The 16,784-nt window shown below is 37.3% G+C and overlaps 1 protein-coding gene across 2 annotated transcripts in view; it reads right to left on the bottom strand.

The window, feature by feature from the left end:
• HYCC1 (hyccin PI4KA lipid kinase complex subunit 1) overlaps positions 1–15,513 on the bottom strand; it is a 69,565-nt gene extending 54,052 nt beyond the window's left edge. The window contains exon 1 of one of the 2 annotated variants that reach the window (XM_064380547.1): positions 15,341–15,513. The gene's annotated coding sequence lies outside the window, so the exon portion shown is untranslated. The remainder of the gene's footprint in view (positions 1–15,340) is intronic. The other variant, XM_064380546.1, reaches the window with a different exon arrangement.
• Between the last annotated feature and the right edge of the window lie 1,271 nt (positions 15,514–16,784).

The raw sequence follows: 16,784 nt of genomic DNA, 5'->3' as shown, positions 1-16,784 counted from the left end.
TCCTCCTGAACATGCCATTACATCAGAGCTAACAAATCTTCCACATCAAACTTTCTCTATAATATGGTCAAAATTTACCTATCCAAATCTTACTTAACACTATTCTCCAAAACACTCCATGACACTCCAGCCTCCACGTCTTTGCTTATGCTTCTCCTCTCTACTCCATCTTCCTTTTGCTTCTCAGCTTTTACATCCTACCTAGGAAAAACCTGGGGCTCTTGTTATTCTTGACTTAGAAAATCTCTTATTAGAATTTTATGAGAAATCTTAAAAGTCCATTAATATGTTATATATTTCCTTACAGATAAAATATCACAAATTATTTTACATTTAATATTGGGTAAAAATCTGCAAGAGTGGCTGTTGCTGAAATAAAGTTTTCCAAAATGTTTGTACAACCTTTTACAAAATATAATTATAGTACATACTAAGTGATTCAAGTATTACTTCAGTGACTCAAACTTCAGTAAGCAAGCCCTGATAACTAAGATGCAAATTATAAAGTTTATGTTAAAAGATTTGAAGAGCTCAGTGTAAAAATTTGAACTATAATAATTACCTAAATCGCATTCATTGACATGATTATCACATAACTGCATATTAAATAGCACAGTGATTAGAAATGCTTTCTACATATTCACTAGAACAGAATGTCAAGTTGACAACCTGTTCATATAATTTATCCAGACCGAAGGCTGGGCAGGGTCAGAGTAAGAACAAAGAAATAGGAGTAGCCAAAACAAACATAGAATGGGAGGTCATATTAAGGGGTAACTCATTCAATATTTTTATATATGCAAAAAGTCAATATTACTATATGTTCAAATTGCAACATTAATAATTCAACAAGCCCTTGAGTGCCTACTGAGTATAATGCAAAGTGTTTCTATTAGTTCGCAGTATTAGCAAACAAATAGTAAAATATGATCTGTGTCTTTGAGGCAACTGCAATCTAGATGGCAAAGGAAAGGCAGGAAATAGATGAGAGGAAAATAAATCAAGGTAGCACCTTACATTTTCTAGAGGAATAATTGCAAGGGCAATCATGAGAAAATTATCAGAAATACAAAAAATCAACATGAAGAGTTTAAAACAGGGTTCTGCTCACTATGCAACTATAAAAGATTATTAAAATTCCACCAAGAAAGAAAATATAACACACAAAAAAACTACGAACACCTAGGGAGAAAATTGATCTTCCATTCCTGCTAATATTTTTCTTTACTGGAGAATTTTTTAAATTGCTGCACTTAAATAAAAGAAATAATCATCCTTCTCGTTGCTGCTATCCCACTCTTCCAAAGAAAACACTGTTAATTTTACATTTTTCCAACTAAATCAGCAGTTCTGAAAACTCTCTAATCTACTCAAAAGTATTGAGCAGTATATTTAAACCGAAACAAAATATATCTTCTCAACCAAGAAAAATATATCAACCAAACAATATATTTATAAAGATAGGTTAACTATCTATATCTATATAGATATCTGCTCAACCAAAACAAAATATATCTGCTCTATCAAAACATATACATATATGTGTGTGTGTATATGTATATATACACACACACATACATGTATACATAGTCCATTTATATTTTGATTTTAACATAAAAATAGAATCACACTCTATCAAAACTTGATTATTTTTCACCTAATATATCATGGACCTTTTTAAAATATATGTGGTACACTGTTACTATTAATATTTATGACCTTCAACAAATGATCTCTCCTGTTATTTACACCTTGGTGTAGTCCTCTTCCACAACAATGCTGGGCTTGGCAAAGTGACATGCTTTTGCCAGTGGACTTTAACAAGCGTGGTGCAAGGAAAGGCTTAATAAAAGCTTCCACCTAGGACCTGTCCTCTTGAATACTCCCTCTTAGAAGGTGACGACCATGCTATAAGAGCTGAGGGATAGACATCTGCATGAGAAGCCACATGAAGACAGGTCCCAGAGGACAGGAGAAAAAAAGTCTTTCCTCATGAAAATTAAACTACTTGACAAAGTTAAAGAAGTTTTTTTTTTTTTTAATCAAATGACTTTCAAAAGTCCTTTCCTGAAAGGACTTTTCAGAGCCTTTAATATGCTAAATCTGTATTATTAATCTCCAAGAAAGGTATTTAGAATGAAATATTTTCCTAAATGTATTTGACTATAGGATTCTTTGCTGTCCAAACACAACTGGCATCATTGGGAATATGGTCTGGAAAACACTCAGTGTGACCAAATGTGTCATACATAGCAATGGTAGACGTCCATGGATAATGCTGTGATGATGACTAACATTCCTCAAGCACTTATGTTTCTGGCACTATGCTAAGTGATTTGTGGGAATTTTAATTTAATTCTCTTAGCCATCCTAGCTGGTAAATTAGCATAATCTCTATTTCACAAAAAAGAAAGCTAACACTTAAAGAATAACTTGCCCAAGATCACATACTACTGTGTTAGGGTTAGAACCCATACGGCTGAACTCCAGAGACCCCATTCTAATCACCATGCTACCAGCAACCTAAAACAGTTCAAAGCCTTTCTCTTGTCTCATAAATAATTTACTCTTGTTTACTCTTTTCTTGCCTGTAATATTTTCATTCTACATTGAAAAGTAGGATATTTTCATTTTAAAATAAATTGATAGGGAAAAGTAAATTATTAAGGTGATTGTGTTTGGTGGCCAGGGTGAGAACTACAGGGTCGTAAAAGACCAGTAGGGTACTGAAGAGAAAGTCTTCAATTTAGTTAGACTCAACTCTGCCACTTGTTAGCATGTGATTTTGAGGAAATTCTTGGTTCCAGTATTTTTCTCAATTTGAATGAAGGAAAAGAGATGAGAAAAATCTATCAACTGATATTTATTACAGTGTCCACATACTGGTAACACAAGTGGTCCAAAAGCATACAGGTGTGACCGAATTTGAAATGCCAAAATTAGACCAAAATTCTTATTTGCCCCGAGTCAGAGGTTTTCTGTTTGGTTTTGGTTTGCTTTGCTTTATGGCAAATATTTTTTTTAACTTCCAGGGCTGAGACCTTTGTTCAGTCCTCTAGTTTAGTTTACCCTATTTTTAGAACTCAGGGAAAATGGCCTCCAAACGACAACAGAGCAAGTGTTTTGCTTTTGTGTATGTTTGAAATTTTCTCTTCAGCAAAGTTTCTCAAAGCACTATAAAAACTGACTGAACACAGCACTATTTGATATATAACTCAATTTAAAATGACAAGAAGAAATATTGATAAGACTTGTATATATATATACATATATATATAGTTTGTGGCTACAACATGTAATGAAAAAATGCTGAAAACTGCTATGGCAACTCAGTATGACTAGTTGATGATCAAAGGGTACAGCAACTACTACAGCAAGGGGCATGTAAAAGACATACTGTTTTGCCCCTGTTAACCATAACACAAGTAAAATAACGTGACTAAGATTATACACAAGCAATTAGCTCAAATTAACATCATATTAAAAAGTATTTTATTTAGTCTTCCTCTTCCATTTTCTACCATGAAAAAGCAACCAGGTCTATTGGGAGAGGCTCTTGAACACCTAGGAACACAAATACCCTATAAACATTTTCTCTGTGCCAAACTAAACAAATTCAATTAAATTAAGGAATTTGCCAGTTGCTTGTCATTGGCTCTACTGGGAAATGTGAAGGAGAAGGCAAACAGTTATTACTTTCTTCATTAAGCTATCCAAATTTTTCTTTTCCATGTTTTACCTAGGGGAAGTATATAAATTTTTGAGGTTTTGACATTGGCCTTGGCAAACTGTTTCTTGGGAATAGGCAAAGTAAGGGTATTTGAGATTTTACTACATTCAAGTATAAAAGCAATTTACATATGTTTGCTAGGGCAGACGTAACAAAGTACCACAGACTGGGTGGCTTAAACAACAGAAATTTATTTTCTCACAGTTCTCTAGGCTAGGAGTCTACGATCGAGATTCAGGAGGATTGGTTCCTTCTTAGAGCTCTGAGAGAACAGTTTGAGGCCTTTTTCCCTGGCTTGTAGATGGTGGTCTTCTCCCTATGTCTTCACATTGTCCTCCCTCTGTATGGTCTATCCAAATTTCCTGTACTGAATTAGGACCCATCCTAATGACATCATTTTAACTTAATTACCTCTCTAGAGACCCTATTTCCGAGTGATGCTATATTCTGAGGTACTAGGGGTTAGGTCTTCAACTTAAGAATTTTGGATGGGACATAATGCAGCCCATGACACCACTAAAGCTGCAGTAAGCTAGGGTCCAGCAACTAATCTGGCTATTTTTTTCTCATATTAAGGTGATTAAATACCAACCATTAATTCATAAACTATTAAATGTCTACTATGTCCTAGATACTAGATTTACAAAAATGAATATGACATAGCTGACTTAGGGGATTCACAGTCTATTAGGAGAGACAAATAAGCCTAAAACAGCAGAAATGAGTGTGCCTTAAGCCCTTTTGAAACAAATCAAGGTAAATCAGAATATAAGCAATAAAATAAAATAATAAAAATAAATGCTAGGAGAAAAAAAATGTGGAGGAACGTAAAAGAAAGCCCAATGAAAACATTATCTTTCATTCATTCTGCTATCAATAACCCCTTTCCTCTCTCCCAAACGTAATAACATATGGAAATATACTTTTCAAAGCACAGTTCTATTTTGATTCCTTAAAGTTTTTTACATTTTAAGTGCTTTCCTTTTTGCAATGTTGGGGACAAAGGAAGACAGAAATGTCAAGAGAACCGAAGTCCAATTACCTTGGGAGTTAATGTCTTAGAGGGAGTCACTGCCCTTTAATAAGTTGAAAAGAGACTTTCAACTGTTAATGAAGTCTGCCAATAGAGGCTCAAATATTCAATAGAAAATAGTAGGGCCAAGAGGGAAGTGCAATGAGAAAATGTAAGTAAACACAGTTAATGGTGGTAATGTGTGCTAATAGGGCCATATAATAAAAGCAACAGATCTTGACTGTACAAAATTCTATCTGATTCTCTCTGATCAGAAACTCGGTGGATGTTATGAATATAGTTGTTTTTCTTGGTTTAAAAACATTATAGTAACCAAAGCAGAAATAAATAGTTCAGTGTGACCACACTAATTCATATTAATTGTGCTAAGAGTCAACTTGTTTTAGTAGAGGCTGAATTATAAAATTATTTTTAAAATAAAGTTTGCAATAATACAGTCTTATACTAGTATAGCAGAATGTAACCCAGACGTTGTTTTGTAGCTGAATATAAGGCTAAAATTAGCATAGCAAAAAATTTTATCTTGGTTCCTCCCAAAGTACTTGAAAGTCCTATAAGAATGTTTAATCCCTAAAGTATTTTAAGCATTTCTTTTTCAATTATACATCGTTTCTGAAGAAAGGGTTTATTACAGAAAAACCAAACATCTGCTTAGACCCCTTCACCAATAACGAATTCCTGATTGATGAAATCTAAATTCAATAAATCACACTATATTACAATAAACTCTTTGGAGCTTTATCATCTGGTGACATGAAGAGTATCTGCTCTAATTACCATCTTGCGACTAGCTCAATATGATTTCCATGAAGAGGCTGGCCTTTCTGAGTTGCTACCTAAAATTGTATGACATATTTGAAGTTCTCATAGTGAAAATAACAAGTTTTAGTCTTATTTTTCTTTACATGCTTTTTCTTGGCCTGTCCTTTCTTTCCTCTCAACCCATCATTATCATGGGTAAAAAGAACATCTCATCTCTAAATAACAGCAATTGTTAAAAATTAGATATTATAAGTATAGTAGGGGAGATTACTAGAAGGATTTTCTTTATAAAAATATATTAAATAAAAATATAATCAATACAAATTACAGCAAACATAATTAGGATTTCTCTTCTACTGCCTTCTTTTTGTTTGTTTTTGAGACAGAGTCTCGCTCTGTCGCCCAGGATGGAGTACAATGGCACCATCTCAGCTCACTGCAACCTCCGCCTTCGGGGTTCAAGAGGTTCTCCTGACTCAGTCTCCAGAGTAGCTGGGACTGCAGGTGTATGCCACCATACCCAGCTAATTTTTTGTATTTTTAGCAGAGACGGAGTTTCACCGTGTTAGCCAGGATGGTCTCGATCTCCTGACCTCATGATCCGCCCGCCTCAGCTTCCCAAAGTGCTGTGATTACAGATGTGAGCCACCACACCTGGCCTCTTCTACCACTTTCTAGAAGCAGAGGAATAACACCTATATTCCTCTTATAACCCCTAGTGTTTTAACACAGCTCAATAAGTAAAGGAAACAACGTGGCATAATGAAAAGAATGCTGACGTGGGAGTCCAAAAAACTCATGCCACTTTTCAAAAAGTAACTTAAACTTTCTAAGTCTCCACTTCCCCAACTGTGAAAGACAGGTAATAACATCCATCTTTTAGAGATGTTTTAAGGATTAAAAATAATGCAAATAAAGCACTGGCAAACAAAAGGTACTCAATAAATGATACCTCTAATTATCACTAACAAACTGTTTATCACTTGGACAATTGAGAATGTATTTCACAATCTTACAGTTCTGAAAATAGGGGGCACAGGAGTGAGGCTTCATCAGATTCTAATGCCCTAGTTACTCCATCCTTATTTACTCTTCACTGATTAACTGTGATTTAGTAGCCTAATCTACTACCGCCACTTCCAATTGCTCACCATCAATTTATTCCTTAATCCCTTTTACAGTATAAATTTGGGTCTCATCATCTACTCTCCATGACCTTATAAATGACAACTCTATCAGCTCTTTCTCTATGGCCATTCTTTTTCTGTAACCTGAAGCAAGTGTCTTCCTTTCTGAAACTCTACTTCTTGATCTCACTGACTTGAATATTCTGGGTCTATCACCCATGTAACCATTCTTCCAATTTTCTACATTTCTCCAACAATCTATTCAAATTACTTCCCTTCTTCCCCCATCCATTTTTTTTTTATGGCGTTTCGCTCTTGTCGCCCAGCCTAGAGAGTACAGTGGTGCGATTTCAGCTCACCGCAACCTCCACCTCCCAGGCTTAAGTTATTCTCCTGCCTCAGCCTCCTGAATAGCTGGGATTACAGGCATGTGGCACTATGGTCAGCTAATTTTTATATATATATATTTTTAGTAGAGATGGGGTTTCTCCATGTTGGTCAGGAAGGTCTCGAACTCCTGACCTCGGGTGATCCACCTGCCTCAGCCTCCCAAAGTGCTGGGATTACAGGCATGAGCCACAGCCCCAGTCCCCATTTCTATAATATTTTCACCTTCCTCTCCATTTCCCTATCAGGACTCACTTGAAGTTTCATGATTTTCCAAAATAGTCTCTCCCTCTTCTTAACTACTACTGTGTGCACTGCTATGGGGGCTATTCGTCACCTTGTCCACTACTGTGACATCTACTGATTATCAGATCAACAGGAACCTTGAAATTTAGAACAAAAGAGCATGTATGTGTCTGACAGGTTTAAGAGGTTCAGACTGTACCCACAGGAAGGGCATGGGGAGTGCAGTCTGGGTGTGTTGATTATAACCAAAACCCTAACTTAATTAAATATTAATTTACATTTAAATAGGAGGAACAGAAGAGTTCAAAAAGATATAGAGTTTACAATTGCTTTCCCAATTTAAGCACTGTTAAGGCTTACATTCATTATTCTCCTAAATTTCCAAGCCTATACATCACTCAACATAAGAGTAAATATAAATATTCCAGTAGCTAAAACCTAATTTTTATGGTACAGTTTAATAATGCATATACAATACTTTCATTAAGTGAAGTACAAATGACTGAATAAATTCTATGTATTTATGTGAGAAAGAAACTAACATTTGTCAACTAATCAAAAGATTGTAAGAAAAAAATTAAAAAAGAAAAAAAAATTGTTTCCTATGATCCATGTTAGAGGAAGTAAAAAGAAGGAAAAAAAGACTCTCTGTTCAAAAAAACACACACCAAACAAATATTATTTAACATTACTACTAAAAAGCTACCCTGATACAAGCCTCACAACAAAAGTAATTGAAACTAAAATGGAAAAGTACTGTACTTCCAAAATTCTTTGATCTCTTATATGTGGTACGCTTCACATAACATTCTTTACAAGGTACAAACAGGATTCAGGAATGCAAATTGATCTTGAACATCAACAAATTAAAATGTGAATTATATTAAGTGCCTTATAAGAACAACAATTTTAAGTTACCCGACGCTATTCCACCTCACTCGAAGATCACAGTATTTATTAAAACAGCAAAAGATATGATGCATCAACACAGAACAGACCAGTGATAATTATAATAGGGTTACCAAAAATTAAAACTAAGTGTGCAGAGAGGAAGAATACTTAAAAGAGATGCTCAAATAAAATGATTAAATTTACTTCTCAGTAATATGGGGTGAAGAAAGAGTCCTAATTAGGAAAAACATTAGGGTACTGATTAGAAAACATGGGCTATTACATCAGATAGGAATTGAGTTTAAACCCTGTATACACTATAGACGGTGAACAACTGTCTTAACCTCTCAGTCTCAGTTTACCTGTAGAATAGAAATAATAATCCTTACCTTATAAAGCTATACAGGGATTAAATGAAATTAATTATGCAAAATACTTAGTAGTACTTAAGCACATATTAAGATCTTTATAAACTGTATTCAGCACAAAAGGACCAGACATTTTTAGAGCCAAACTATTTCAAATTTTCCAAGGAAGAGATTAATTGCCAGAGCATACACAAAGATGGAAAATTTGTCTCTCAGTCTCTCTTTTCACAAAGCAAACATATTCAGAAATCAAAACCTTAAAAAGGTAATACAAAAGGATAACTAAAGATCAATTTCATATAGCAAATCAAATATCACACTACTTTAAAGAGATATACTATTATCAAGTTGCCTTTATCCCTAAGACAGTTGTTTTATGAAATCTACTTGGAAATCTTCTAACACAATTCTTCAACCAATAGGTAAAAGAAGGAAAACTATATGATCATCTCAAGGTATATTAAAAGTACTTGTGATCAAACTGAATATCTATCTCAGTTCCCACTGAAAAGCCATAGAAGGCTATTTCCTTAACATACCATAAACAAAAATTTTGAAAACACAACTATGAAACCCTAAAGCCATTTCCATTTAAATGAGAAATAATCCAAGGATGCTCAATGTTCACCACTATAATATAACTCAACATTATTCTAGAAGTTCTGATCAATGTCCTAAGAAAAAGAAACAAGGATTAAATTTTGGCAAGAAGACAAAATCATCATCATTTACACATGCTATATAATTGAGTTACTACAAAACCCAATAAAAACTATCAGAATTAAGAGTTTCATAAGATGACCAGTTAGAAAACAGCATATGAGAATCAGCAATCTTTCTATGTTCCATCAGGTACATCTAATCTTCTTTATAAAACAATGAAAAAAGTTATGTTCCCAATAGGATCAATAAGTTTTAAAATATCAAAAATAACACTTAATAATGGGCAGAACTCACATGAAGAAAACTACAAACTTTAAAATACGTGAAGAAAACTCAACACTACATCTTTGAGTCATAAAAGGTGACTTCAATAAAAGAAGATAACATTGTAGTAATAGAGATATTACAACTCTCTTGAGAAAATTAAGTCAGATATTCCAATGAGGTTCTTTCAGGATCTTAACTGCATTTAACATAACATGAATAAAGAAATATAAGAGAAATGGTGAAAATGTTTTGACAAAGACAATGATAGGGAGTCACACACCTATTTAGTGAAGTACATTAAAAACTCACAAATGGCCGGGCGCGGTGGCTCAAGCCTGTAATCCCAGCACTTTGGGAGGCCGAGGCGGGTGGATCATGAGGTCAAGAGATCGAGACCATCCTGGTCAACACGGTGAAACCTCGTCTCTACTAAAAATACAAAAAATTAGCTGGGCATGGTGGCGCATGCCTGTAATCCCAGCTACTCAGGAGGCTGAGGCAGGAGAATTGCCTGAACCCAGGAGGCGGAGGTTGCAGTGAGCCGAGATCGCGCCATTGCACTCCAGCCTGGGTAACGAGAGCGAAACTCCGTCTCAAAAAAAAAAAAAAAAAAAACTCACAATAATTAGGACAGTTTGGAATAACTAGAGCAAAAAAAAAAAAAAAGCCCAATGAAACTGAAAAGAACAACCTAGAAAAAGTCATATATCCATATCTATAGATATACACACACATGATTTGGTATTTAAAACCTCTGAAAAAGATAACTGTTCAATAAATAGCATTAAAATAATTGAACCATCACCCTATGTTAAAATACATTACAAACAGACGAAAGATATAATTTTTTTAAACTGTGGAATTAATATAAGGAAATACAGATGAATATTCATATAATTTGGGAATGCAAGGCCCTTCTAAGTAGGGAGGTATCATAAAAGAAAAATTTGATATGTTTAAACATATTGAAATGTTAGTAATCTGTTTAAAAAGAAAATTCATATCAAAAACAAAATTAAGATAAAAAATGACAAACTAGAGAAATGATTTGCAATGTAATTTGACAAAGGCCTAACAGTTTGTATATACAAAGGGCTCCTATAACTCAGTTTTTAAAAATCTCCAATATTAAAATAGACAAAGGACACTAAAAGATAATTCACAAAAGAAAAAAGTATCTCTGGGTGGAGGCATTATAAGTGTTATTTACCATTTATGCTTTCCTGAATTTTTCAAATTTCCTACAATGATTATGTATTATATTAGTAATTAAGAAAATAAAGAATGTTTACAATATGGCTGTGACTATAATAACAATAATATCCAAAATCATGCTAACATTGATATTTCCACTCTTGGACTGCACCAAAATCAGGGATGTTTTCCCTCTCTAGAAAAGAATCATACTTTAATTCTTCAATCACAATGAAAGAAATTTTCAGAACTATAGAAGACAATCAGACAAAACTTTTCACTTTGTCTTTATTTATGATCAAGTTACAACGCCAAATAATATTTGGATAAACTATTCTGTTTTCAGCCTCCTAGGGAAGCTAAGGGACAAGGCTGAGGAACGAGTCCTAGACTTCAGAACCGGCAGGACTCAGAATTTACCTATATCCAAATCCTGAGCCAGAAATTAAAAAAAGAAAAATAGGTGGTGATATTACGTTTCTCAAGATAAAAAATGTGAGCCTTTGAGAATTCCTTGTCTTTTCTGTCTCATTTAGGAGACAGAGGAATGATTTTATCTTTAATGTATTTATAAGGAATATATCCAAAGGGCAAGCAAATAAGACTTCTTCTGAGCAAAGATACTTTAAACAGGAGATTTTCAAGTGCTAAATGTTCTTTTTCCTTAGTGCAGATATGCGGCCTAACTCTGAGAAGGCCAAAAAAGACTCTGGCAGGACTTGGTTCTCAACAATAAGCAATAGTCAAACTGCTAATTCCATCTGCTCCCCTCCAAAAAACAACAAAGTGTTACATGATGATGCCAGAGATCTCAGGCTCCATTTAAGGAATTTTCCTGAGGGCCATTTAATTTCACAATATTAAAATGCTCTCTACTTCAAGTACTTCAGGGAACCAATTTGGATACTATATGCCAACTTTGATGATGATAACAAAGAAATAATACAGTCTTTAACATTATATTCTTAGAGATGTTGCTTCTAGAAATGTCTTCCTTTCTTACTAGTCAAAGCTCTGAATTCCATCCACTTCTATCTCCTCAGGGTCTTAGTTCCAAAAATTATCTAATCTTTTCAGAATTCCTTAAGAATCTCTTCCTACTTGTCTCTACTCTCACTTTCCTTATGCACATAAACAAACAAACAGAACATTCCTTCAAACTATATACCTCTGCAGTGGTTTTCAACCATGCCTGCACACTGGAATTACTTCAGGAACTATAAAAAAAGTAGCAATGCAAGTAATCAATAGTTACAGAAGGTAGACAGTAGTTTCCCAGGGACAAGAGGAAAAGATTATAAAGGAACACAGGAAACTTTTGGAGGTGATGAATATTATTTTGATTATGGTGATGATTTTATAGGTATAAACATATAACAAATTGTACATTTTACATGTAGTGTATTATATGTCAATTACATTTCAATAGAAAAGCTGTTGAGATAAATATTGATATCTGGGTTCAACCCCCACCCCCACCAAATTGATATAGGGTTCCCTCTGGAAAACAAAATTATTTAAAGCTCCTAAGATTATTGTAAACTATTATTACATTATTGTAAATGTATAGCCAATATTGAGAACCACTGCTCAATGATAGCTATAGCTATCATTTTCTCTCTTCTTTATTTCAGTTTTCTTGAAAAGCCTCACTCAAGCATGTCTACTTTATCACACTCATTCTTTCTCAATGTTCTGAAGACTGGTTCTACTCAGTTTAAACTGTTCTTGTTAAAGTTACCTATGGACTCCTGACAAAGTGGTCACTGGGGCCCTCTCCTAACTTGATACCTCCTTACAGCATTCAAAGGTGTTAACCTGTTCCTCCTCCATTTGAAAATCTCTCCTTGGCATCTTTCCTGATGGTTAACCTACCTTTCTAGCTACTATTCCTCTACCTCTTTCAGACTATTATTCTCCCTACTTCTGCTATTTATTCTGTTCTCTGGCTGCCACTCTCATCATGCTAAAGGCTTTCCCTGAGTCATTTCAACATAGCCAAATCAATATGGTTCAGTTCAACCCCCAATCGTCTCTCTAATCCTGCCTTTCACATCTATAGATACAAACATCTATCTACATCTTCACCTGAAGTTCCACTGCTTCCTCAAATTCAAAATAGCCAAAACAGAATTTATCATCTTCCTTCCATTTACGTGTTCCTCATTTCCAATCAACAGAACCCCAAGTGAAACCCTCAGAGTCCTGGGTTCTACTTTCTTCTCATAGGTGATTAATACTTGTCAGTTTCTCCCTCACTCTGCCACAGTAAAGGCCTAAAATACAAATCCAATAAATGGCTTCTCATCTATCACCTTCAATCCAATCCCTTTAGCTAAAGATATCATCTCCTGATCTGGCCCTCTACCACCTCACTGTCTTCATCTGGCAGCATTTCCCTACTAACCCCTGCATTCAAGCCATATCAATGTCAATGTCATTGACTTTGTCAACTGTCAATGTCTATTGACACTGACTTGTCATTGTCAATGACTTACTTAAATTGCCACAGTTTCTCAGGCCTCCTTGCCTCCTCATTTATTATATCCTCCTCTTGAGAAGTCACCTACCTCCTGCAGTTGGCAAAATTATATCATCCTTCTCAACTTGGCTGTGTGCTCCGAACTCCACCTACACTCAAGGCAAGTTAACCATCTCCTACTTTAAACTCTCCTACTGCACTAGGCATATCTCTATTCCCACTGACTGCAAAGTATTATAATTGTTACTTTACTGTAATGTTACTAACATTTTGTTCATTAGACTGTAAATTCTTTGAAGACAAGAGCTATGACATTTATTTCTGTATCCCTAGTACCTACTCAGCCTGGAGGAGTGGAAAAAGAAATTTATGTTTGACATAATTTCAATTATTTATAAAATATAAACTCGATATCCCAAAATAGATCTTGAATACTAAAGTTTTTAAAAAAATTCTTAAGATCCATTATAAAATAAATATGAGGCAACAGGATGCTGAACAAAACAGTAGATACATTTAAACTCATTGTGCAAAAGACAGCAGTCTAAAAAATACAACTCAGAGCAAATTTCGTAAAACAGAAATACAACAAAGAAAGGAAGCAGAGCAAGGCTAAACGCTGACCCAGCTAATGCCTCATCGGGTATCTGTATCCAGGTAGTGCTAATGCCGATGACTAAGAAGGTTTCTAATCCTTCTAATCACTCTATGGTAATTTCAATAAATCGAATAAGTATAAAGGAGCCAAATCCAGAATTTGTTCCCTAAATACGTGATGCTTTTCCCCTTGACACTTGGACTGAACTGATTATTTGAATAGCTGACTTTAAAGCTACTATTGGCCAAGCAGATCTTAAATGTTTTTCCTTCTTTGCCTTTGCCTGCACTTCAGAAATGTGGTGACTTAGACTACTATTCATCCTGTAAACCATAATATGTATTCACCTAAAGAAAAAAAATTAGAAATATCGGGGGAGGTGGGGTGCCTGTGGATGTTAGCAGTAGAATGTTCTCACGGAAAACGAGCCTCCCAGTACTATTACGTTGGCTCAAGGTTACACCAATCTTTCTGACTTTATGCCAGTAAGATTTAAAAGCTGAAAACCTCAAGCTATAAAGTGTTACATGAACCAAAGAGGTGGCCCATCTGCTCCAAAAACTGTGTGACCCAAGGATAAATAATTTGCAAAAGGGCAGCTTGGCTCTACTGCCGGTAGTGTAGTCTCTAAGGTAAGGAGTAGGTGACAGTGGAACAAACTCCCCCTACTTGAAGAGCGCCGCGGCTGCCAGGCTTGTGATAGTGTATTTCTCAGCGAGCAGATTCTGGGTAGTACTAAACCACTTGGGCAAAATTAAAATCTTTCAGGAATGTCTAAACTCTGAAGGCACAAAGCACACATGTGCAAACTGACAGGCGGACACCCAATTTCGCTGAAGCGTACAAACTTAGCGTGTTTTAATGCAACAATTTTCAGCCAAACCCCGGAGGATTCCCTAGTTTGTTAAAATGAGCCTCGGGAGAGGAATACTCATATAAAGAAGGGGCGAGGGCTCAAGAAGAGATCTTCAGCATAGTAACCAAGGAAGGAAACGCAGCTGCTTTCTGAACCTCTCCGCCCTGCGGGGGGCCAAAGACTCAGGCCAACACTGCTCTCCAAGTGGCAGGGGCGGGGGGTCGACAGTGACCATTGTGGCCACAAGACCCGACGGACAACGGCGGCCTCGCCGGAGCAGAGAGCGCGAGGCAGAGGCCGGAGCATCCGCCGCGGCGGGGAGGAGACGGGAGGCTCCCGCCCCAGGCCCACCCCGCAGAAGTACGGCCAGTGGGGCCGAGGCGGCGGCACCCAGGTCACGCCAGGAGGCTGGACCGCTCCTCGCCGGGAGAGAGACCCGAGGCGCGCGCACAAAGCTGCCGCCCTCCGGGCAGTCGGCAGGCTAAGCCCAACTTCGGGGCGAGCAGCTGCCGGCCGCAGCCCACCCTCCCGCACGACGCCCCCCGCGCCCAGCGCCGCCTCGCGCCCACCCGCGGCGCCTCGCGCGGGAGCCGTTACCCCCAGTAGAGTCGCCGCTCCGGGGACAAAGTCCCGGTCCTCTCCTCGCCGCCGCCTCGCCCCGGCTCCTCCCTGACAAAAAAGTTATCGGTTCCCGGCCGCCCTGGGGGCCCGGCGTGGGTCTCTCGGATGGACTCACCAGAGCGGCTGCTGGACCTCCACCCGCAGGACCTCGACTCGTGAGGCTCCCAGCGACAGCGACGGCGGCTACTCTGCTTCCTCCCGAGTAGCAGCACCACCTGCTCCCCTTCTTCTTAGCAGAACGGGTCCGGGAGAGCCATCTTCCCCTCCTTTCACTGACTGACAACCCTGCCGGGAGAGCCGCCACTGCCGCCAGCCTCTCTGACAGGCACCACCAGGGACCCGTCCTCAGGCAGCCAACCACCACCGCCCCACGCCGGTTCAGCCTATCGCCGTCCTCCAGGGCGGGATCAGAACAACTTCTCCACCAATGAGAGTCTTCTGCTGCGCCTGGGGCGGAGCCATGAGGCGCCTTAGGTGGGCGTGGTCTGAGGAATGGGCGTGATCGGAGCGCCGGAGGGAAGATGATTGACTGTAAGATTTGCAGTGGCCGCTAGGCGATGGCAATCAGTGAAGATCTCTTAGATTTTGAGCTGTTAGGGCTTATGGCCTTCTCAGAAAAAATAAGCCTTACCGGGTGATGTGAAGTGTATCAATTTGTTTTTTGTGAGAAAGGAGAAACAAATTGATAATTTACTAGTCAGTAGTTTTACTTCCCAGTAATTAAGTTCACAAGAATTTATCAAACTCTTACCAAATCCCAGGAGGAAAAAAATTTACTTTTTTGCAAAATGGAAATAAAAACTTCCTCCTCACTACATCATTGCTTTTGGGCTTAGCCTGGAAATAGTCAAATACGATTCTCCAGTTTTCTTTCCATAGGGGTTGTTTTTATTTTTTCCATCATTCCTGTCTACTTTTTCTCTGAACAATATAGTAAATATTTTGTATAGGAACTGGAACCTGAGAACACCTGAACCTGCTCCTGCAGGCAGTCCTGCTGTTTTTGACCTTGTAAACTCCTCCTACCACATCCTTCTCAAGTCTGGTCAGGATTAATTAGAAGAAAAACCGACCTCCACCCTGGAAGACAGGAAGTCATTCTAGCTTTACACTAGAAATAGGCAGAATTTCTCCAGAAACACTAAGTGAACTTTTCAAACATGCTGAATTCATCAATAACAAGCACACAAATAAAAAGATATACTACTTGATATCAAAAGGGTATCAAGCAAACAATTTCAGGTAATTATTAGGGCAGATTGCTAAAATAGACAGAATCCCCCCTCCAAAGAGAGGATTAGATTTATAAGTAAACAATAACAAACTACAGTGATAAGGACAATAGAGATTGGTTCAATGAGCAATGGAAACAGAGGACAAGAAATGACTGTTTAGGAAAGTCAGCGAACTTCACAAGGAAGGTGATGTTTGAGTTGGATCTTAAAAGGTAAATAGGAGTTTGCCAGAGAAGAAAGTAAAAGGGCATTTCAGAAAGAACACCGTGTTCAAAGGCATAGAACTGTGAAAGGGCACAGAGCTGTTTTGGAACATTGAGAAAT

This window comes from Aotus nancymaae, unplaced genomic scaffold (genome assembly GCF_030222135.1).
Source record: "Aotus nancymaae isolate 86718 unplaced genomic scaffold, 86718_ANA_hifiasm-v0.15.2.pri h1tg000025l, whole genome shotgun sequence".
NCBI lineage: Eukaryota > Metazoa > Chordata > Mammalia > Primates > Aotidae > Aotus > Aotus nancymaae.
Note: the sequence above shows the minus strand (reverse complement) of the source record. Positions and strands in the feature narration are given on the sequence as shown.